This window comes from Geotrypetes seraphini, chromosome 2 (genome assembly GCF_902459505.1).
Source record: "Geotrypetes seraphini chromosome 2, aGeoSer1.1, whole genome shotgun sequence".
NCBI classification, from domain to species: Eukaryota; Metazoa; Chordata; class Amphibia; order Gymnophiona; family Dermophiidae; genus Geotrypetes; species Geotrypetes seraphini.
Window position 1 is genome coordinate 513,424,789 of NC_047085.1, and position 22,183 is coordinate 513,446,971.

General features: G+C 45.7%; 2 pseudogenes; one reads left to right on the plus strand and one right to left on the minus strand.

The window, feature by feature from the left end:
* LOC117355254 overlaps positions 1 to 22,183 on the minus strand; it is a 623,529-nt pseudogene that overhangs the window by 241,285 nt on the left and 360,061 nt on the right.
* Positions 1 to 22,183, plus strand: part of LOC117355236 — a 35,229-nt pseudogene that overhangs the window by 10,384 nt on the left and 2,662 nt on the right.

The window sequence follows — 22,183 nt, forward strand, 5'->3', positions numbered from 1 at the left end:
GACAACCAGTGCTTGATCCATCTGTGCACATCCCCTCCCACCCCGTGGTTCCACAGCTTCCTAAGCAGCCTTTCATGTGGCACCTTGTCAAAAGCCTTTTGAAAATCGAGGTAAATGATGTCTATGGGTTCCCCATTGTCCACCCGACTGCTTATTCCCTCAAAGAAGTACAGAAGGTTCGTTAGGCACGACCTTCCCTTACAGAATCCGTGCTGGCTTGTTCTCAGTAGGCTATTCCTCTCGATGTGCTCGCAAATGCCGTCCTTGATCATAGCTTCCACCATCTTCCCTATAATTGAAGTCAGGCTCACCGGCCTGTATGTTCCCGGGGTCACCCCTCGATCCCTTCTTGAAGATAGGTGTGACATTCGCCAATTTCCAGTCCTCTGGTACCTCACCAGTTTTCAAGGATAGGTTGCAAACATGCTGGATTGTGCCCGCTATTTCTTGTCTTAGTTCCTTCAGAACCCTTGGGTGGATCCCGTCCGGCCCGGTGATTTACCGCATTTTAACCTGTCTATCTGTTTGAGGACATCCTCCTTACTTACCTCTATGTGCTCCAATTTTTCGGCCTGTTCCCCACTCATGAGCTCCTCTGAGTCCGGAATATTAGATGTGTCTTCGCTCGTGAAAACCGACGAGAAGAACGTGTTCAACCTCTCAGCTACCTCTTTATCCTCCTTAATCACTCCCTTCCTATCCCCATCGTCCAACGGCCCCCACCTCCTCTCTCGCTGGTCGCTTCCCCTTTACGTAACTGAAGAATGCCTTGAAGTTTTTCGCCTCCCTGGCCAGCCCCTCTTCATATTCCCCTTTCGCTTTTCTAACCTCTCGGTGGCATTCCTTTTGGCATTTCCTGTGCGCCTGGTGATTTTCCTCCGTTGGGTCCTTTTTCCATCTCCAGAAGGATACTTTTTTGTCATTTATTGCCCTCTTTACTTCAGTTGACATCCAAACCGGGTCCTTTGATCGCTTATTCTTGCAGCCTTTCCTGAAACTGGGGACGTACATTCTTTGTGCTTCCTGCAGGGTGTCCCTGAATAGGGTCCAGGCGCTTCCCACAGTCTCCATCCTAAAGATGTTTCTGAGCTTCCTCCCCACCATTTCCCTCATAGCAACATAGTTCCCTTTCTTGAAGTTGAGCGCAGTTGTTGCGGTCCTCCTTACTATGGGTGTCCCCCTTTCTAATGTGAATCTGATCGCGTTGTGATCACTGTTGCCTAGTGGTCCTCCCACTTCTACCCCTCTTGCAGGCCCCCCCTAATCCGTTTAGGATGAGGTCAAGAGTAGCACCCCCTCGCGTCGGTTCTTTGACTAGTTGCTCCATGAAGCAGTCCCTCACAGCTTCTACAAATCCTGTTTCCCTAGTGCAGTTGGAGTGACCCGTACTCCAGTCTATTCCCGGGTAGTTGAAGTCCCCCATCACTGTTACACTTCCAGTCCTGCATTCCTGTCTCAGTTCCGCTTCCAAGTCGTGTCCGACTCCTTCTGGCGTACCAGGTGGGCGATAGTACAGCCCCAGTTTTATGCCTGCACCCTTGTTTCCCGGCAATTTGACCCATAGCGATTCCAGCCCCTCTGCCTTCGTTGCCATATCCATCCCGACCGAGTGGATAGAGTCCTTTATATATAGTGCTATGCCTCCCCCCTTCTTGTGGGTCCTATCCCTCCTGTAGAGCTTGTACCCCGGCAGCGCCACATCCCATTGATTTTCCTCTGTCCACCAGGTTTATGCAATTCCAATTATATCTAGGTCCTCCCCCTTGGCCACGACTTCTAGTTCACCCATCTTGGCCATGAGGCTTCTTGCATTTGCGTATAAGCACCGCAGGTCCCGTCGTTTTTCCTCCACCTCTGCATTTACCTGGGCCGCCTGCCCTTGGATTTCGGGCAGTTCACCAGTTCCCTGTGCTTCTGCTTTGCCCTCAGCCTTTACCCTCTTAGCTTTCAGCTTCCCCGCATTCCCGCCACCCCACTTCCCCGCTTTTCCTCTGGGTTTTCTAGCCCTACCGGCCCCCTCCTGGGCTATCATCCCTTGAGCCTCTGTTTGATCCCCCTCGCCTTGTGGTACCTCTATATTGCCCTCAGCTTTCGCCCTCGTGCCACCCAGTCCCCCTGTGTCTCCATGCCCCTTAGTCTTCTCCCAGCAAGCTCCCTTTACCTGATGTTTCCCTCGCTGTCTGATCATAAGATCCTCCGGTCCCTCTGCTTCCTCCCTGCAGTTCAGCATCTGTTCTGGATACTGTTGTCAGAAGCGTCAACATCAGATCAGTTGTCGGCTTTCCCCCTCTCCTCAGTTTAAAGCCCTCTCGATCTCCTTCCTCACATTGGCTGCCAGTAGTCTAGTTCCCGCTGTGCTCAGGTGCAGGCCGTCCCGCCGGTAGAGCTTGCTCTTTCCCCAGAAGGACGTCCAGTTCCTCACAAAGTGGAAGCCCTCCTCCTGGCACCATCTCCTCAACCATGCATTCACAGCCTGGAGGTCTGCCTGGAGGGGAAATCCTGAAAACCCGACTGGACTGCGGCCCTCGAGGACCGACATTGGACACCCCTGGTTTAGTGTCATCTGCAAAAGTAATCACCTCATTCGTCGTTCCAATTTCCAGATCATTTATAAATAAGTTAAATAGCACCAGACCCCTGCAGCACTCCACTGTTTACTCTCTTCCATTGAGAAAAAATAACGATTTAACACTACACTCTGTTTTCTATCTGATAACCAATTCCTAATCCACAACTGAACTTTGCCACCTATCCCATGACACTTTAATTTTCTCAGGAGCCTCTCGTGAGGAACTTTATCAAAAAGCTTTCTGAAAATCTAGATACGGTACACTATATCAACCTGCTCACCTTTATCCACATGTTTATTCACACCTTCAAAGAAGTCAAGCAAATTGATGAGGCAAGATCTCCCTTGGCTGAACCCATGCTGACTCTGCCTCATTAAATCATGTTTGTCTACATGTTCCACAATTTATTTTTTTTATCTTTGTTGCCACCATTTTGCCCGCACTGAAGTCAGGCTTATCAGTCTGTAATTTCTCAAATCTACCCTTGAGCCCTTTATATAGAAACATGATGGCAGATAAAGGCCACTTGGCCCATCCAGTCTGCCTAGTCACACCATCCACTATTTCCTCCTCTCCCATGCTTTTTTTTTCTGTCTGATTTATTGTGTATGTTCTTTTGTGAACCACCCAAAATTTTGCATAGTGCGGTATAGAAATATATAAATATCTGACCCTTCTTCTGGATTTGGCTGGTGTCGAACCAAGCCATTCCTCTTTCCTTTTGTGAGATGTAGTGGATTTCACCTGATTCCAAATATGACTCTTAATTAGCACTCCAAACTCTCTGAGGAAGGGACCACCTTAAGCACAACTGAGGTTCAGGAGATTTAAGGAAGGCAACTTCTGGTTTTACTGTAGGCAAATTTCTCTGACTCCATTTCTACCATGATGTACTTCTCAAACACTTCCAGGAAAAATTGATTAATCTTACCATGCTGATGTAGTTTTGAAAGTTTTTTGTAATATCGCTGTCTGTATATAATCTCTTCCTCTGTAAACTGCTCCGAACTGTTTGTGGTATTGCGGTATATAAAAATAAAGTTCTTCTTAATATTACTAGTGTTTAAACCCGTTACATTAACGGGTGCTAGAATATATATCTTTCTTTCTTTCTTTCTGTCTCTCTCCCTGCCCCTGTCTCTTTCTTCCTTTCTTTCTGTCTCTCTCTCTCCCGCTGTCTGTTTGTCTTTCTTTCTGTGTCTCTCTCTCTCTGGCCCCCTGTCTGTCTGTCTTTTTTTCTTTCTCTCTCAATGCCCGCTGTCTTTCGTTCTCGTGCGCTGCCTGCCTGTCTTTCTGTCTCTCTCCGTGGACCCCTGCCTGCCTGCCTTTCTTTGTCTTTCTCCGTGGCCCCGTTCTGTCTCCCCCCAAAGCAAACCAAGATTGCTCCCTGGCCCTTTCCCTCTCCCCCACCCCCCCACTTCCATGTGCAACAGCAGCATTTCCCTTCCCCTCACTTCCCTTTGCAACAGCAGCAGCATTCCCTCCCCCTCTATTTCCCTGTGCAGCAGCAGCATTTCCCTCCCCCCGCCCCACTTTCCTGTGCAGCAGCAGCATTTCCCTTCCACCCTTCCCTGTGCAGCAGCAGCATTCCCTCCCCCTCCATTTCCCTGTGCAGCAGCAGCAGCATTCCCCCCCCAACCCCACTTCCCTGTGCAGCAGCATTTCTGGCTAGCTCCCTTACCCTTGCCGAAGTTATTTTTGAGTTTAAAGCTGCCGCGGCGGCTCCTCTCACGATCCGTGCCTGCGTAGGAAGCCTTCTCTCTGACGTGACGTCAGAGAGTCTTCCGACTCAGGTGCGGCTCGTGAGAGGAGCCGTGGTGGCGGCTTTGAACTTAAAAATAACTTTGGCAAGGGTAAGAGAGCCAGCCAGACCGTGGGCTGCAGAACAATTCCTGGGGGGCCCGAGTTTGACACCGCTGTTAGACGGAGTGAGGGCAGGAGGAGGGAGTCGCCGGCATGTTCCCTGGCTCCGTGTTCAAAAATCGAATTTGGCACGGACCCAGGGACCACGGTGGCAGGGAACACGCCGTCCTAAGGATTATAACTTGGCTGCAAAGCATATTTCTTAGAAAGATAATAAATTTCCACCACTATGTCATTTAGAATTGTATTGGTATAAATCAAAATAGATTCCTATGTAACCCCAAAGCCAACAATAAATATAAGTGAATCACAGCTTACACATTCTTTTGGAGATAGCTAATATGGAGGTGAGTAGGCAGGAGCTGGTCATGCCTCAGTTAGGCTCTCTACCTGCTTTTTCAAGTTTTAAACATTTGTCAAGTAGTCTTTTAACTGGCATCTTAAAGGGGCCATTTTAAGCTCTAACAGTATGTCAAGCTTTATCTGCTGAATCTCTTTATACAGGCAGTTGATTTGTCCTAATAAATAAATAAAATTCATCATAGCTGATCCTTTGAATTCCTGCTGCATATTTTTCTTTGAATAAAAGGGAAATATACTGTATTTTTTTGCTCCATAAGATGTACTTTTTCCCCAAAAAAAGTGGGTGGAATAAGGGTGCATCTTATGAAGCGAATACCCCCCCCCCCCCCCCCGTGAGAACTGATGGCAGCCATTCAGAGAGCAGCACCAGACCAGGCAGGAAGCGAAAACTTTGCACCTGCCTTCTGCTCCGCTCTGCCTGAACAGGAGAACAGCCATCCAGCAAGGGAGGCGGGCAAGGAGGAAAGCTCCTGCCGATACAGTGCTGGACCCAATGGACTTAAAAAAAAGGTACCGGGGGGGCTGCCTATGGGGGGAGTGCCTACGCTGCCTACAGGTTTTTCGTTATATAAGACCCTGTCCCAGCCTACCACTAGACAACCAGAGGGGTACAGGGCAGGACGGTGGGAATTTTTTTTCTTGGGTTATCCTCTTCTCCAGGTGGGTATGTCTTATGGTTGGTTGCATCTTATAGGGCAAAAAATATGGTAACTGAGTTTTCATGTTTATTCCTGGAAACAGGCTCTGTAAGGATAAGTCCTGATCTGTTCTCGTGGATTAAACAAGATGGAGAGACACATATCCAGGATCCCCAGGAGTCAGGAGAGAGAGAAGTTAGACATTCAGACAAGGGTGAGTAACAAATAATCTACAGAATGATATGGGCTATAGTAATAATAACTACAATACAGAGTAAGAGGAGGTATTTCAGAGTATATGACTGTATATTATGCATGTTAATCTGTAACCTGTTATGAGCTCATTGGGAATAGCAGGATAGAAAACGAAGAAGTAAATAGAGCTGGATAATTGTCATTTTATACGAATACAGATGAGTATAATTAATAACTAAATATTAGAAAATGATTTTAAAACCCCAGACTGGCAATGACATGCTTCAGTTTAAATCTTTTCTTGCTCTTTCTTTGGGAGCATCTTCTTTCTGGAGTTCTCTTGTTGGACTTGCTTTTAAAACAAAAAGTTTATGTATTTTTGGATCCGAGGCAGCTCTAGAATTTTCCGTGAGAGAGGGAACATGCGATCGGAGGTGGTTGGAGGTGGGAACAAGACTTTGAATGTAGTTGTGGGTGGGGGAGTTCCTGTTTTCATGTCTTTGTGGGCTGCATTTGTTGCTGTTATACCTTTTCTTTAATTGTTATTTTTCCCTTTGGGTTTATTACTAGTTGGAAAATTAGTTTCATATCTTCTTTTAAGAAAAAGAGAAAGGTTTGAAGACTTATTTGCTAATTCGTAGAGTTTTCTTAACATCAGAAATTCCATGTAGTGATGTGAGTCCGGAAAACTTTGTTTCCCTAGCAACAGCAGCAGATGAATCCAGAGACCAATGGGATAGCTCACATCTACCAGCAGGCGGAGATAGAGAAACTGATTAACAGGTGGTCCTATTGGCTGGCACTCCTCCTGTTTATCTAGTATTCTCTATCTCCCAGCAGGAAAAGGTCGCTATTCAACTAGCTCCTGAATTCTGGCTGTGGCTGGAACTTTATTTTCTCCTGTTGAGGTTTCTCTTCAGTGAGACTGCCATTCTGTTTCTCCTGTTGAGGTTTCTCTTCAGTGAGACTGCCATTCTGTTTCTCCTGTTGAGGTTTCTCTTCAGTGAGCTGGCAATGCTATTTCTCCTGTTGAGATTTTCTCTTCAGTGAGACAGGGGTGTCCGGCTGAACGGTGCCGGCTTTAGGGGTTACACCTGGGCCCCCCCCCAGGTCCCTGCCTCACCCTCCCTCCAGTGATAGAGGGTCTGACTGGGTCTCAATTTTTTTCTTCTTTCCCTTCTCTGTAAAAAAAAAAAAAAAAAGAGACCACAGTTGCTACATTATGCCATGCTTTTGCTGCAAACTGGCTTCAACCGGCCCTAACAACAAGCTGTGAGTATGTCTGGCTTTTACAGTTGTTTGAACTTCAGGTTCTGTTTGGGAGTCTTAGTACTGTGGGTTCGGTCATCGTACATTTAAGGCATGGATATTTTATTGTGGCTAAGTTTTATGACTAGAAATCCTTGGAGGGAGCCGGGACTTCCCGCCCTTTGCATGCACGCGCTTGGTTTCCTTGTTGGTTACAGCGTGGCAGTAGCGGTGCGATTTCTTGCTCGCACTTGTTCTCATTGTTGGGTTTCAGTGCAGCAGTAGTCCTGTTTATTCTGAGGCTCTCTTTCATCGGTGTTTGTCACGGCCATGTGCAGCTGATTGTGCAGGTGCCGGTTTATAGCAGCATGAGATGGGACATGTTTTTTCCGGCGCTGTGGGCCGTTCTTCTGGTTATTCCCTGAGTCTGATTTTATTTCTATGCAAGCCGCGGCAGGGTAAATTTTGCGGGACTTGAATCCAACTATGTTTCTAGGAGCATTGATGCAGCGGCCACGTGTCAGTGAGAATCCGGCGTGCGCTTGGGTCTCCGGCGATGGCAGGAGAGCTGCAGCGTTCCGGTAGTTTGTTTCCAGCTGACTTTGGTCAGGGTATGCCGGGGCTTCTCTCCTTTCCGGTTCAGACAAGTTGTATGTGTGTCACCAGCTTTGGGACAAGCTTGGGCAGCTTTATATGTCTATGTCTGTGTTCCTGCTGTACTCCCTTGAAGGAAGCTCTTGTTTAATCGGACTCTGGGGTTAGCACTCAAGGGGTTTACCAGAGAGACTCTGCCCTGTGTTAGGTCACCCAGTCTCGGTTTGTCTCCGGACTGGGGCGACATATGGCAACTAATGGCACGGTGAAATCAGCAGTAAGATAGTGCCCTGTATTTCACACAGGTATCTCATTGTCTCTCTTGGGGTCCCTGCAGATTGAGCCTTTGTCTGTTGGTAACTGTCCTTATTTGGGCCTTTGTGCTGAGCTGCATGTGTCTAGTAGTGGCACAGGATATATATGCCTAAAGGTAGTACAAACAGTTTCCAAGTTCGGGCTGTCTCTATGGGCATAATGACACTGCGCATCTTCCTGCGGCCAGGACTCTCTTTCTTTATTTCTGAGGGGACCTGGACTTCAGATTTCCATGCTTATCACGCTGGTTTCTCCTGTCGCCATTTTCTCATGGCACATGCTAGACGGGCCCCCCGACCAGACAGGAAGGGCTGTACAGCTCCTTTTAACCAGGAGCCAGTTACCTATTCTATCAAACCCGCGGAGGATCACGCACTATGTGGCTGTTAGCCTCATCCCTGAAGCTCTCATTAGCGATGTGAGCTTTGTCTGATACCTGTAAGGATGCTGTTGTTTTCCACGGAGCGGTAGATGCAGCATCTTGATGAGTGTAGTATGTATTCACTTTAAAGGACATACGTATTTCGCTCATGTTGCATGGGTTTAGTACTGTTTTCATGGTTCCAGTACATTCCTCTTTACATTGTGAAACTTGAATTTTCCTAGGAGAATCTTCTTGCAGATCCTACAGTCTCATCCTGCCATTCCCTGACCTTCTGCACGTCATTCTGAGGGGATCTTGACTTCTTCCAATGACTCTTCAGGCTTTCTCATGAGGGAGAAGACACTATAATGTCAGGTCAGGGGGCTGTGAAGATTTTTCAGGATGCTTGCATCTTTGCATCCTCCTCAGGTTTCCAGTTCGTTCTTGGAGTCTCTATGTTTTGTGTTTCCCTTTTCAGTGTTACTAGTGCTCAGGACAGTTCTTGTAGTGCTTCGGGAACTAAGGGACGTTGTTCCACTTACTGCATGGTGCCCGACACGGGGGCATTGGGCAGGCTGGATCCCATTCTGCTGAATTAGTTTCTCGGGGTTACACATTTCTGCAGACAACATGGTAGTATATTTACATTTTCTCTATGGACTCCGAATCGGCACTTGGTTTGCCTGCCTCTCTTGGAGCGGCGCTTTCGGTTTAGGCACATGCCAAAGCCTACCCAAGGCTTCACGAACGTTTTAGGTGATGTGGGCGGTGGTACCGTTTTGGCGCTACCAGGCGATTCCTCTAATTTCTTCTTGACTGCCTGCTTGATTCGGACGACTTCCAGTCGGGCCATTTGACTGACACGAAAAGGGTGGTATTTTTTCCTCAGTTCTTTACACGTGCATCTTCGAATTTGCACAGCGCTCTTTTCTCCTGTACTATTTATAGGTATATCGGGGTAATGTTTTTATTCATATAGGAGAGACATGTGTTTCTTTCTGGAGACTTGGGCTTGAGGTCTCGGTCTCAGATTGGTATTCTTCTTCGCTTACCATGACCAAGAGTATGGGATTCTGTACAGTTTCTGTGATCCATATTGCTGACTCCACTGGGAACTTCGGCTTGCTTTCCCCTTCTTACGCTACAGCAGTCGCTTTTATTCTGGTGTTTCCCGGTATCTCAGGGCTCCAATTATTTGGTATGCTCCTCCTGCATCGCTCTGTACGATTTGGTGGCTCAGCGCGATTTCTCTTTTCAAGGTATGCCTCGGTCTTTGCTGGACTAGCTCATGACCACCGACCATCCCGGGCTGTCGGGTTGGGGAGCTCGGTGGCTTCCATCCTCAGCTTCAGGAGTCTGGTCTTCAGAGGCGACTCAGTACTTGTTCATTCTTCTACTCTTGAGCAGGGTCAGGCTATCTTTCTGGAGCTTCAGATCATTCTTCCGGATTGCCGCTGAGGGTCCTTTTGGCCAGTATTATGATGGGGGTATTTCTCTACAGCTTGGGCAGTAGGTGTTGTACTCAGTTGGCAGGTGAAGTTGGTCTGCTTCAATGGGTGGACTCTCATCTTCGTCTTCTGTTGGCAGATCCTTTTATGGATCAGGATAAGAGTTTGGATAGACTTTCTCTCCGCGGAATCTGAGCATGGCCCATTTCTTATATGTTACAGTGTACAGCGCTGTGTACGCTCTGGAAAGTGTGCATGTTAGTAATAGTGTAATCTTCTGCATCCTGGATATTGAGATTTGTGGCTCAGGCGTTCTAGCTCTTTTTATGGACGTGAGATCTCCTTGACCTAGACCTCATGGCCTCCTCTCTCAATTCTAAGCTTCCTAGCTTCTTCGGCGGGCCCAGGAAGTGAGAGTTAGAGGGGGTAGCTGCATGGCTCCTTTCTCGCCTCTGCCTTCTTTTTTTTCAGTGTTTTCCGCTGGCTGATGATGGCTTGGATTTGCCATCTCGAGCTCGCTTTCCAGGCACAGTATTTGTAGAATCTCTGGATTGGCGGCGTCATCCTTACTATGCGGATTTGAGGAGTCTTTCGACAGCCGGACTAAGAAGTTTCCTGGTATCTCCGGCTTTGCTCGCCTAGGGTCCGATCAACATGGATATTTGTACTACTTTAGTATTACGACCTAGTTTTTTGAAAAATCTTGGTTGACGTGTAAGGGTTATGCGAAGCAGGTTGTTTCTTCTCTTATCCAGGTGCTACGGATGTCTTCTCCTGTGGCTTCTGCTTCCTTTTGGAGGTTTTTCCCATCTTGGGTGCTTCTTAACGTTTGAAACACTCCAGAGTTCCTTTTTTGGCACAAGTGTATTGCCGAGGGTTTAGCTTTCAATTCCCTTCAGCTTCTAGTGCCATTCTTGGCTTGTTACAAGGGCTAGGTATATTGCTCTTCGCTTACTTCTCAGCTTCATGTAGTTCAGTTCCTAAACAGAGTGCGGTATATTCATGCGTCTCTTAGAAAGCCCGGTTTGGAGTACAATCTTCACGTACTTCTTCTCAGTTTACCGAAGGCTTCATTTCATCCTTGTCTTTTGGGACTCTAAAGGGCTGTGCCGTTGAACATGGAGTTTCTTGTGGCCATGGCTTCAGCTCTGCAGTTTTCTATGTTGCAGGCCTTGTTTAACAGGGATTCCTATTTCTGATTTCTGAAATATGGGGTATCAGTTCGGATGGTACCACTATTTCTTTCTAGGGGGGTGTCATCCTTTCTTTTATGTCATGCTCGCTTTTCCTTCCTTCTTCCTGAGAGGAGAAATTGGGAGCAGTGCTTTTATTCACTGCATTTTTTGATATGTACGTAGCGTTCTCCGCGAGCTCAGTTTCTAATGACTTTTAGTTGTTTATATCTCCTTTTTGTATTCTTCAAAGGACGCCGCAAACATATGGCGGCGTCCGAAGCCTCCATCGCTCAATGGGTCCAGGAGGACATTCTTTATGCTTGCTTGCTGGCAGGGAAGCGGTTGGCGAAAGAACTTTATGACCATACCGCCGGAGCGATGGCTACTTCTTGGGCTCGGCCCAGAGGTTTTTTCCTTGGAGGAGATTTGTCTCGCGGCTAATTGGTCTTCCGAGAGTGCTTTCTCTCCGCATTTCTACTTGGATGTGGGGGCGCATGTGGTAGGGGCGTTTTGTGCTTCGGTTGTTGCGGAGGCAGCGTTTGCTTCCCACCCAGATTGAGGATTGCTTTGCTGCATCCCATTGGTCTCTGGATTCATCTGCTGCTGTTGCTAGGGAAGAAAAAATTATGTTCTTACCTGTTAATTTTCTTTCCCTTAGACGCAGCAGATGAATCCAGAGCCCCACCCTTTCTGGATATTGTCTCTCGGTTTTTTCTTTTGCAACTTTCGCAGTTTGTTATTATGGCAGGTTGTTTTCTGTATTATTGCATTTTGAGATTTGTTATGGGAAAGAAGTTTTTTACATGCTATGCCTATTGATGGTTACGGATGCATGGGCAAGGAGCTATACTAGATAAACAGGAGGAGTGCCAGCCAATAGGACCACCTGTTAATCAGTTTCTCTATCTCCGCCTGCTGGTAGATGTGAGCTATCCCATTGGTCTCTGGATTCATCTGCTGCATCTAAGGGAAAGAAAATTAACAGGTAAGAACATAATTTTTCCATCTTGATCGTTAGTAGCACTCCATAGTTACAGGATTACCGTCTTTTGTTTCTATCCAGCAGATACTGAGGCAATGCAGGAGATGAAGAGGGAGGAGAATCAAGAAAACTGGCTTCTAGAAATTGAACCCATTCCAAGACAATCAGGAAACGTCAGTGAGAATATTTCCCAGATGATTGAAAGTCGAGACTCAAGGAATTATCAACAAAAAAGTGACAGGAAACTCATAAACATCCCTGAGCTCCAGAGACACCCGAGAGAAGAGAGACCCTTCCGAAGTAAAAACAGCGACCAAATGGCGGAATCGGAGAAGAAGCTGAGAGACCCTGCAAGAGACTCTCTGGATGCAGTCACTGAGGGTGAGAAAAGTGACGGGGAACTCACAAACATCCTTGAGCTCCAGAGACACCCGAGAAAAGAGAGACCCTTACAAAGTAAAAACAGCGACCAAATGGCGGAATCAGAGAAGAAGCAGAGAGACCCTGCAAGAGACTCCCTGGATGCAGTCACTGAGGGTAAGAAAAGTGACAGGGAACTCACAAACATCCCTGAGCACCAGAGACACCCGAGAGAAGAGAGACCCTTACGAAATAAAAACAGCGACCAAATGGCTTTTCAACTCCATGAGGGAGAGAGAAAAGGGAAGAAATCCATTCTATGTGACACCGCTGGAACAAGCCTTGGTAAGATCTATCATTTCTTGTTGCCCAAGAGAATCCACCCCAAGGTGAGACCCTTTTTGTGTTGTCAGTGTAGAAAAGGCTCCAAACGAAAGGTGAAGCTGAAATACAGCAGAGAACGCTTGCAGAAGGGAAACCTTTTACGTGGAGTTGAATATAGGAAAGCATTAATTCCTAGGGATGGGCGGCCCATATATTTTGTCTTGTTTCATTTTAGCTCTTCATCATTTTCTTTTCAGGAGCAAAATCACCAAGAGTGCGAACAATTTGGGAATAAGTTCTATTCTTATAAAAAAGGGGCAAATTCTGTAAATTTAATTTAATTTAATTCTTATATACCGCTAATAACCGTGAGGTTTCTAAGCGGTTTACAAAATGATGCATTAAAAGATACAATAGATAAAAATAAATAAGATAGATACTTGGAAAGGCTCACAATCTAACTAAAGTACCTGAAGAAACAATTTATGAAAGGTAAAGATAAAAATATAAAGACAGAGGTAGAGATAGAGATAGATATGAATATTCCAACAGTAATGAATAAATAATTATTTTACATCTTACAATTGAAAATAGTCTGACACCAGCGAATATCAGGATACAATTATGAAGAGGGAATTTTAGCAGACAGGGAATGTGGATACCTAGTGTGAGGAAGAAATTCAGGATAAGGTGTGGAAGTTATGTTCGCGGGAGAGTGTCTGGCTTGGACAAGAATTTCTTAAACAAAGTGGTCTTTAGTTCTTTCCGGAAGATGCTGTAGGTCAACCTAGCGGTATCGATGAGATAGCCTAGCCATGATTGCTGTCTACCAGCTTGAAACTTGAAAGTTCTGTCCAGAAAGGTTCGATATCTGCAGCCAGCGATTTTCGGGTATGCAAACAGGTTGTGGTTTCTGGTAGATCTATTGAGGGAATAGAATTCAAAGTGAGGTAGGAGGTAATTGGGGGCCATTCCACAGATTAATTTATAGCAAAAGCAGGAGAACTTGAATAGAATTCTTTCTTCGATTTGTAACCAGTGCAGCCGTTTGTAAAAGGGACCGAATATTAAGCGGACGGCCGTGTTTTGAATTATTCGCAGTTTTTTTAGGTATCCCCAAGTAGATGATGTTACAATAGTCCAGGGTGGATAGAACTAGCGACTGAACCAGTAATCTGAAGGATAGTGGGTCGAAATATTTTTTTATGGTTTTCAGTTTCCAAAGAGTGGAGAAGCATTTTTTTGTCACCAAGTTTATGTGATCGGTCATAGTTCATTTGGTATCTAGAATAACTCCTAATATTCTTATAGCTTTTAATATTAGGTGGTCGTGATCGTTTATTTGTATTACTGTTGTGGTGATTATTTCGTTTGGGCTAGCCAGGAAAATTTTTGTCTAGAGACGTCTAGAGATAGGCATCGGCAATATGGATGTCCAACAACTTAGGCGTCCAAATAAATTGGATAATAAGCCCAATTAACAACTTTATCAAGCAATAATTGAAAGTTAATAATAATAATAATAATAGTTTATTCTTATATACCGCCATACCCATGCGAGTTCAAGGCGGTTTACATCGAGTTAGATTAGGGTCTGCATAGACAGGCAGATTTACAATTATTTGTCAGAATTACAGATTTGTTATTAGAATTACAGAGTAACAGAATTTCAATTATTTATCAGCTTTATTTGAATTAGACAGAGGATGAGGAAAGTGGGGAAAAAGGGGGAAGGCCTCATGAGGGGGCCGGGTTGGGGATGTCCAAAGACTGTGCGCGATTCACAAAATAGACGTTCACAATCTCGTGGCCGACCGTCGGAAAAAGCTGCTTGGGAGTGGCTTCGATAGAGACGTCCAGCTTTAACACCTCTACCCAACGCCTAAAATGTAGGCATTGCAAAAGCAGGTCTACTTTTGAGCGTGAGTTGGGCACTAGTTAGACGTGAGTTAGGTGGGCACATCTTAGGCGTTTCTTAGGCGTGCCGGTGGCGTCCGCATATAGGTGAACGGGGCTTTTATTTATGGGGTAAAAAGGTTGATAATTAAAGTCAAAAGAAAGCAAAGCACTAGAGAATCCGCTTTCCTTTATACGGCACCAGCCGGGGTAGAATTCTCTGCCCCAGCAAATTAACCCTCATTTCCAAAAGGTTAAGAAAATAAAAAGAGATACCCTACTCCCAATATTCATTTATTTAATTTATTTATTTGTTTCATTTTCTATCCCGTTTTCCCCAGGGAGCTCAGGGTTACAGGTAGCTGTGGTACAGAGCAAGTGGACCTGTCTGATGCACAATCTTGACATCATTGTGACATCATCAATATGCGCCTAGATGGCAGATTGTCACACAAAAAAAAATAGGAACCCCTAACTAAAAGGAAGCGCCTGTGGCTCTGTGATTAAAGGCACTTCTTCTATCTTCTACAGGTCTTGGGTTCAAATCCACACAACCCCTCCCTAATACCTTAACAGCTTCTTTTTGGTCTCATAAAAGAGTATGGATTGTGGACTTTGCCATTTACATTTGCACTCTGCCCTTTCCAGGTCCAGAGGGAAACTTATTTTTACACTGAGTTGGCTATGATCTCCCAAGGTATCATCTCACATCGCTGGAATCCCTGCCATCTAGGTGCATATTAATGATGTCACAATGATGTCAAGATTGTGCATCAGACATGTCTACTTGCTTGAACCACAGCTATTTTGAGTAGGGTATCTCGTTTAATTTTCTTAACCATTTGGAAATATATATTTCATGTGCTTTGCTTGAGTAATGAATTATTAAACATCTTTTTCTATTATTATCAAAGAGGAGTCCTCTGTACCCCCCCGAAAATAGTGTGCAGTAAACATATTTTTTAATGCCATGTGCTTTGATTGAGGAACACGGGAGCTAGCCCGACACTCTCCCCCCGACAGCTGCTTAACTGGAATAAAGAGTTGCTTTCAAACTGCCTTCCCCTCCTGACGCGTCCAAACACTTTCCTGCCCCTACACGCGCACACTCGCCAGTGGTAAGCAGCAAAGAGTCGTTTGTGTCTCTCTACATTCCTAAGCACCAATAAGCAGGAAGGAAGCGTTTCTCTGTTTCCGCAGCCTGTGGGGAAGGAGGCAGCGGTGTAGGATGCGAGCGTGCATACGTGCATAACCCAAACATGTCAACGCCACCACCTCTCGCTTTCTAGTTACAATGGATGAGTGTGCGTGCTCTCTCAGCTGCCTCCCTCCCGTGTGAATGTTGCAATTCCCATGCAGCTCAGCCAATGAGAGGATGCGAGCATGAGGGAGCGTCTGCGCTGGCTGCTGGTTTAGTGTCGCTTGTCTGTATTCCGGACCTTGGGGGTTGGACTCGTTCCTGTTATTATTCCAGCAACAATGACAACAAACTACGGTATTGTGTCAAACTAGTGTTCAGAGTAGGACGCTGGTGATGGTCTTTTGGGATGGGGACAGGTTTTTAACCCAGTCAATATTTGTCTAGGCTCTTTTTTCCCCCTCCTTTATCACTGAAGCTGTGGTAACCAATTGGTGACTCATGGGGTGGGTGTGGGGTCTGCCTACCACTTAGGCCTGCCCTGGCCTACCACTAGACCACAAGAAGGGGTGCAGGGCGGGAAGGGGGCAGGGAGAGGGGCTGGCTATATAGCCTGGTAGGGCAGGGAGGGAAGGGGGCTGGGTGCAGAGCCTGGAATAAATATACAATTTGGTCTTATTGTGAGGTGAGTCTTATGGAGCGAAAAATATGGTAAGTGAGATGCTTCTAAGATATGGTATAACGCATGCCAGTTCTCTGTAGCAAGAAAAGGAAGGACACAGTGAAGTTGACTTAAAACAAGAAAGCCCGGCTGCAGTACAGAGGAAATGTGTTCTGGAAAGGTTAGACGTGAATAACTGCTGGGGGGAGCAGGAACCAAAAAGGGTGGGAACTACAGACGGGAGTAGAATTTGATTCGAGATCCAATATGTTACTGTTTTTTCATGGTTTCAAAGCAAATGTTTAGCTCGGAGCTAGCGGACTTTGGCATCTGTGCAGTGTTGCAAAGTAATTAGATTAGGAGCTACTGGATCACAGTGATATTGTAGCACAGTGGTTCCCAAACCTGTCCTGGGGGACCCCCAGCCAGTCAGGTTTTCCAGATATCCCTAATGAATACGCATGAGAGAGATTTGCATACCTGTCACTTCCATTATATGCAAATCTCTCTCATGCATATTCATTAGGGATATCTGGAAAACCTGACTGGCTGGGGGTCCCTCAGGACAGGTTTGGGAACCACTGTTGTAGCAGAATGCCATCCGAATAGATACTGAAGGCTTGAATGAGTGTAGCTAAGGGACTAAGAAAGATATTAAATAGTAAGGGAGCTAAAGTAGACCCTTGTAGGGCTAAGGAGGTGCTTCACCATCTTCATATCCTTTGAATGACTGATGCTGAAGAAATTAAGTAAACCAGTTTAGAACAATATTTGATAGCCCAGTAGAAGATAATTTTTGAAGATGTAAGCTAGGTAGGGCTGGTCTCGGTTAGGGCGCTGGTCTTTGACCTGGGGGCCACCGTGGGAGCGGACTGCTGGGCACGATGGACCACTGGTCTGACCTAGCAGCTGCAATTCTTATGTTCTTATGTTATCAAAGGCCACTGTCAGATCCAGGATGAAGGGTGTAGATAGCCTCTGCATGATCAAGGAGTTGTTGATAAACCGGCTTTTCTGTTATTTAAGCTGGAAATAGGATAGTGAAAACTAGGAGCTGTTACTTTCTAGTAGATTTCTCCAGAGCATCTTTCTTACAGATGGGTCGAACTGCTGCAGAATTCCAAGTATCAGGCATGAAGAGACCAATTGAAAAACTCTTGGGAAAGGCCTAAAGATGACACTTTCAGCCAGACAGGAGGAACAGGATCTAATCTTGAAGGGGCAGCTTGAACACTCAAGCAAAGTTCTGGGCATCATCATTGATTCTACACTGTCCTTTAACGACCACCTTAACTCCCTAGTAAAAAAAATGCTTTTTCAATCTTCACATGTTAAGGAAAGTGAGATCCTGTTTCCATCAAAAACACTTTGCTGTCCTCGTTCAATCCATCATTCTTTCCAGACTGGATTACTGTAACTCCATCTACCTAAGCCTAACAAAGAAAAGCCTTCTTAGACTCCAGCGGATTCAGAAAACTGTGGCTAAACTAATCTTTGCAAAAAGCAAATTCGACCACGTTTCCCCGCTTCTGTTTAAACTTCACTGGCTCCCAATAATCCTTAGAGTTCACTACAAATGCGCCTGCCTAACCTTCAAGTCTCTACACGGCATCCTTCCTCCCCTTTTTCCACTATCATGGAACTCCTCGAATCCCAACACCACCAGATCTACTCAAAAATTCAAACTATCCTTCCCCTCTTTAAAAGGCATATCCCATGCAGGAGAATTAGGGACATCCCTCTTCTTCAGGATCACCGAACTCTGGAACAGCTTTACTATCCCGCTTCGGAGTCTAACCTCCCTCCAACTCTTCCGAAAACATTTAAAAACATGGTTTTTCTCTAAAATGTAACGACCTCTCCATCTTCGATACACTAAGTCTCTCTAAACTTCTCTGTACCAAGTTCTTATACTTTTCTTTGGAGTTCCTTTCTATATCAATTCCTGTAAACCGTGCCGAGCTCTACTTTTGTGGAGATGATGAGGTATACAAACTTAAGGTTTAGTTTAGTTTAGTTTAGAGATAATCTTCTGGAGAGCTTGGAGGGTGGGCATGTTAAATTGTGACCATTGAGAGCAAAATGTATTTGCACACAAAACAACATGGAAATACAGCTGAATTAGGGGAAAAGAAGACTCCAATTTAGTCATTTTCTCAGAGGAGTACTTTCCTAAGTCTACAGCTAAGGGAGAACTACCCTTCTGGGTGGAACGAGGTTTCCTCATGAGCTTGGATGATAAGAGACAGTTGGAAAGCCATTCCCAGTGTATTCAACAAGTGGAGAGTTGCGGGTCTACTCAGGAGTATACCACAGAAGTGATGGTGGTGCAAATCAGGGAGTTGGAGACCAAATGCTAACAACTCCAAAATAAGCTAGAGGATCAGAAAAAACAGGGGTTGGCACAACAACCTACAAATTGTGGGGGTTCCTGAGAATGTCTCAGATGCAGCCTTGTGACCTCTTGTGGAGACATGGCTCCTGGAACAATTAGGGCTAGACACGTACTTTACGGTGGAGAGTGTCCACAGGATAGGCCCGAAGAGATAGGGCATGAATCATCCAAGACCGGTCATTGCACGGATACTAAACTTTGCCATTAAAGAAAAATTTCTGGCACTGTACCAGAAATCCCACACCCTGGAGCACGAGGCTTTCCACCCTGTCCCCTCTCCCTGCCCTGTCTATTGTATCTCCTCTGCCACTGGAATCCCTGGTAGTCCAGAGGTGTAACGGGCAGGAGCGAGCTTTCCGCAGTCTTGACCCGCTGCTAACCCAAGGTCGGTCGCTGCCGAGTACCTTCTTAGCCGCTGAGCGGTCCGAGCAGGAGCGTGCTTTGGTGCTATTGCTCAGCGCTGAGCAGCTTCCTGAATGTTACATTTGCTGATCACTCGGTGGTTATGGTCCAGTTACAATGGCAGAGGGAATCAATGGAGCGGGTGTGGAGGCTGAACCCCACTCTGTTTCTTGATGAGGAGTTTAAGAAATACCTGCCAGCTGCATGGAAAGAATATGCCACTTATAATGATAATGGGGAGGTTTCTAACATTATTATTGGGAGGCTGGTAAGGTCTTCCTCCAGGGCAAAATCATAGCTTATACCATTGGCAAAAGAAAGTGCACTGCAGCTACTTTGCTTGAGCTTATTAACTTATACCGACGCCTATCTACCATATTGGGACAGGCCTTATAAGTACAAATTCCACTGCTGGGGAAACAAAGCGGGGAAATTACTAGCATCCTTGGTGAAACCTCGGAGACGGGGACTAGGATAAATCAGTTGCGCACCAAGGGGGGGGGGGGCTCTCATACGCGGTGAGGACCACCATTCCCCCCTCCTCCTCATCTCCTCCTCATCAGCAGACGAACTAGCAAAATTCTTCAACGAAAAGATCACTACCATAAGAAGCTCCTTTCCACCAGTAGTCTCTTACAACTCTCTGGTTCCCAGCGACTCTAACCCTACCCCAGCTGACAGATCCTGGACTGCCTTTCAGCATATATCCGAATCCCAGATCTCTAAACTCTGCCTCAAACTGAAATCCTGCAAATGTGCTCTGGACCCATTCCCTTCCTGCCTATACGAGAAAATTCCTGCACAGGCCATCTCATCCCTCACCAGACTTATAACTCCGCTTCACTATCAGGCCTATTTTCCGCAGAAATGGGACATATTGCCTTGATCCCATTACTGAAAAAAGCCGATCTTGACCCTTTCTCACCTTCTAACTATCGTCCTATAGCTAATATCCCTCTCCTGACCAAAATGCTAGAGGCCATTATATCTACCCAACTCTCATCTTACCTAGAGAGATTCCCCATTCTCTTACCCTACCAATATGGCTTCAGACCCAGCTTCAGCACCGAATCCCTACTGGCCTCATTAATCTCAAAGGTGCAACAACTACACTCTTGTAATAAGTTTGCTGTCCTATTACAATTCGATCTTTCTGCAGCTTTTGATGTTGTCCATCATGATATTCTAATTTATCAACTTTCCGAGATAGGCATTGACTCCACAGTTTTAGAGTGGTTCTTGAAATTCTTACGATCCTGTTCCTACACTGTTAACACAAATGGCACCACGTCCTCTCCTTGGAAATCGATTTGCAGAGTCCCACAGGGATCACCTCTAGCCCCTATTCTCTTCAACATCTATATGTCTTCCCTGAAACTCTTCCATCTATCTTCCCTTGAAACACTACACATATGCCGATGACATCCTTGTCCTTCTAGAGACAGACTCGAACCTTACCAACCTCTCTGAGAACATAACAGCCTGCATAACGAAACTCCAGTCTTGGTCCCTCACAGTACAAATGAAACTGAACGAGTCCAAAACGAAAACTACTCTGGCTCAGCCCAAAATTAGAACAGCTACCCACCCTCATTTCACTGCCTTCTGGCTCCACACTGCAACTTGAGTTCTCAAGCAAAGTTCTAGGCATCATTATCGATTCTTCTCTTTCCTTCAATGACCATCTTAACTCCTTGGTGAAGTCATGCTTTTTTAGCCTCCACATGCTGAGGAAAGTGAGATCCTTATTCCACCAACAACACTTTGCCATCCTAGTACAATCTAACGTCCTCTCCAGACTAGACTACTGTAACTCCATCTATTTAAGTCTAACCAAAAAAAGTCTTCAGAACACTGCGGCCAGGCTGATCTTTGCAAAAAGCAAATATGATCATGTTTCCCCACTCCTGTCCAAACTTCACTGGCTTCCAGTAATTTGCACTGGAATTTCACTTTAAATGCTTTTAAGATCCTATATGGCATCCTCCCTCCCCTAATTCCACTATCTTGGAACTCCTTGAGTCCTGATTCCACCATGCTAAAAGGTATCCTCTATGTGGGAAAATTAGGGAAATCTCTCTTCTTCAGAATCACTGAGCTTTGGAATAACTTTACTGCCCCACTACGGAATCTGCGTTTATTCCAACTATTCCGAAAGCATCTAAAAACTAGGCTATTCACGAAAATATAATGCTCTCTTCCCCCTATACTCAGCCTCCAACCCCATTATGCTGTTCCTTCCTTACATTAAGCTCTTGTAAACTGCCGAGCTTCATAATTATGGAGAGGATGCGGTATATAAACTTAAGGTTTGGTTTAGTTTAGTTTAGTTTAGTCTGGAGCGTATATTATAGTTCTTCCCAAACCTGGCAGGGACACGGAGCTTGTAGGGTCTAATCGTCCGATTTCACTCTTCAACCAAGACATGAAAATCATCACCGCTATCCTGACATGCAGACTTAGTACAGTTTTCCCCAATCTGATCCATAAGGACCCGGTTGGATTTGCCTCCTCTAATATCATAAGAGCCTTGCATGTATTAAGGGAGGGACGGAGATGGGCAGGAGATGACATCCTGGCGAGCTTTGATGCCGAGAAGGCTTTTGACAAGGTTATGTGGGACTCTCGTTTTTGGGTGCTTCCTAAGTATGGTATAGAGGGCCAGTTTCGGCAGTGGGTCGGCTGCCTCTACAGGAACTCAACGGCTCAAATTTATACCAGTATGATGTTGCCTCTTTATGGGCTCATCAGTATCTGGGGAGATTGGAACCTATGACTGGTGGGGGGGGGGGGAGATTTCCCCACACAATATGTACAAGACTTGTTGTTCATGGATGTTTATCATTATAGCATACCTTGGTTCTAACCACTTGCACGGTGGGGGAAGGGAGGGCAATAAATTAATAATAGGTGGCTGCTGCTTTGCCTGAGTCTTGGATGAAATTACAATCGCCAATCCCCATTCCCCTTCTAGACTGGTGATTTCGATCAAAGACCGCCCCCAGGAGTTCACCCCAAGGAGCAAGACCCGATTCAATTTTATAATCACTTTTTGGCAAGTAGAGATGACATCTAGAGAATGACACGGTGGCTGTTACCTGTGGCTACCTGCGGGAATCCTGCCGAAATGGTGGCAAAAAAATTGTTGACGCAGATACGGTGACAAGGCCATTCACTACCCAGCCAGAACTTTGATTTCTAAAATGACAATTGTACAGAATATTGTTTCATTTTATACTTTAATAAAATAAG